The following is a 2,724-nucleotide window of genomic DNA, read 5'->3' on the forward strand; positions in this document are numbered from 1 at the left end:
GCTGTAATGCCACGGCACTCTACCCAGGGGGACAGCTTGAGGCTCTGTCTCAAAAAAAAAAAAAAAACTTATCTGTATATCTATAAAATGGAAATAACTTTTCATTTTGTACAGAGATTAGCCAGAGGTAGCTTCAGTTACTATCTCTACAAAATTGGTTGTTCAAACAGACCTTCTGGTGTGAACTGATGATGGGAGAGTCAAAGAAAAAAAACCCTTTCCCTGTCTTGTCTTACCCTGTACTGAAGGTGTAGTCAAAGCTATTGCTTCCATTCTTTGCTGTCATTAGCTCTGTTTCCAAGAAATGCCCAAATGTGTGTCTGTCATTTGAAGCCCTTTCCTCTGGGAAGGATAATCCTCAGATAGGCATCTATTAAATCTAACCCTGGCACTCCCATCTTAAATGCTGTTCTCAAAAAGATTCCAATAGCTTATCTTTAAGACTGGTCTGGTGCTGCCACTAAGGCATCCCTGTCTGGGGCCTACACTTGCCTTTCCCCTCTCTTGTAACTCAAAGTGTTTAGGGAGTGCTTTTGACTCCACACATCATTAATCCAGTCTTCTCCCTCCTACATTTCCAAGACCTTGATTTTTCTCTTTAAAATTTTAACAAATTTATTCCCAAAGAAAGAAAAATCTTCAAGATGCTTTCAGAGGGCTCAGCACCTGTGGCTCAAGTGGCTGAGGCGCCACCTAAGGTGGCAGGTTCGAATCCAGCCCGGGCCCACCAAACAGCAATGATTGCTGCAACCAAAAAATAGCTGGCGTTGTGGTGGGTGCCTGTGGTCCCAGCTGCTTGGGAGGCTAAGGCAGGAGACTCGCTTGAGCCCAGGAGTTGGAGGTTGCTGTGAGCTGTGATGCTATGGCACACTCTACCCAGGGGGACGGTTTGAGGCTCTGTCTCCAAAAAAAAGATGCTTTCAGAGAACCTCCGAATATGTTAGGTCAAAAGGAATTAAGACTGCAGATTATGCAGGAATGAAGGTTGCTAATCAGATGCCCTTAAAACAGGGAGATTAGCCTAGGTTATCTAGGTGAGTTCCAAAAACACAAAAGAGGCAGAAGAGAGATGCAATTACTGTACAGAGGAAGGAAGCCAGACAAGGAATGTGAGTAGCCTTTACAAGCTTGAAAGGCAAAGAAATGATTCTTTTCTGGAGTCTCCAGAAAGGAATGAAGCCCTGCTGACATGTCTTTGGTTTTTTATTTTTGTAGAGACAGAGCTATTGTGCTGACACTTTTGATTTTAGCTCAGTGAGACCCACGTTGGACCTATATAGAACTATAAAAAGTTTGTTATGGGCAGTGCCTGTGGCTCGGTGAGTGGGGCCCCGGCCCCATGTGCCGAGGGTGGCGGGTTTAAACCCAGCCCCGGCTGAACTGCAACAAAAAATAGCTAGGCATTGTGGCTGGTGCCTGTGGTCCCAGCTACTCAGGAGGCTGAGGCAAGAGAATCGCGTAAGCCCAGGAATTGGAGGTTGCTGTGAGCTGTAACACCACGGCACTCTACCAATGGCAATAAAGTGAGACTCTGTCTCTACAAGAAAAAAGAAAAAGCACCAGACTATTAAAGCTGAGTATCCTGGCATGAAATCTAGGCATCAGAACTTTTAAAGTTCTGACTTGGTGCCTGTGGCTCAAGTGGCTAAGGTGCCAGCCACGTACTCCTAAGGTGGCAGGTTCAAATCCAGCCCAGGCCCACCAAAACAACAATGACGGCTGCAACCAAAAGAAAAAAAAAATAGCTGGGCATTGTGGTGGGTGCCTGTGGTTCCAGGTACTTGGGAGGCTGAGGCAGGAAAAGCCCAGGAGTTGGAGGTTGCTGTGAGCTCTGATGCCATGGTACTCTACCCAGGGGGATAGCTTGAGGCTCTGACTCAAAACAAAAAAAAGAACTTTATAAAGTTCTCCAGGTGCTTCCAATAGGAAGGGTGAGAACATCTACTTTGGGCTAACCACGTAAACATAAATTAACATAAATTGCTCGTTTCCTTGCCTCTTGGTAATAATAAATACAATGTCCCCAACTAGAGAACAAAACTTTTGCTCCTGAGTAGTTTTCTCCATCTGAAACTTTGTCCACTTAGCTGCTTAGAAATTGGATCCCATCCCCCCTCACCAAGGAAGAATATAGGCCTCACTCTGATGGTATTAAACTATCTGCAAGAACAGAATAAAGAACATTTTTCCAGGACTATTTGAGAGTAAGTTGCTGATTCGATGCTCCATCACATTTAAGTGTGTATTTCTCACGAAGACATTCTCTTATACTCACAATATGACACTTATACTCTCATACTTCAAAATAAAGTATGATTTATATAGTTCTGCCATCTAATCCTCAGATTCTATTCAAGTTTTGCTAAAAGTTCCCATAATGTCTTTTTTTTTTTTTTTTAAGAGATAGAATCTCACTTTATCACCCTCGATAGAGTGCTATGGCGTCAAATTCATAGCAACTTCGAACTCCTGGGGTTAAGCGAGTCTCTTGTCTCAGCCTCCCAAGTAGCTGGGACTACAGGTGCCCTCTACAATGCCTAGCTATTTTTTGGTTGCAGTTGTCGTTTAGCTGGCCCAGGCTGGGTTCAAACCCACCAGCCTTGGTGCATGTGACTGGTGCCCTAACCATTGTGATGGGCACCAAGCCAACCTTGACATTTTTTTTTTTTTTTTTTTGGAGACAGAGCCTCAGGCTATCCCCCTGGGTAGAGTGCCATGGCATCA

The sequence above is a fragment of the Otolemur garnettii genome, unplaced genomic scaffold (assembly GCF_000181295.1).
Source record: "Otolemur garnettii isolate 467f Iridium unplaced genomic scaffold, OtoGar3 scaffold00148, whole genome shotgun sequence".
In the NCBI taxonomy this organism is placed as follows: Eukaryota; Metazoa; Chordata; class Mammalia; order Primates; family Galagidae; genus Otolemur; species Otolemur garnettii.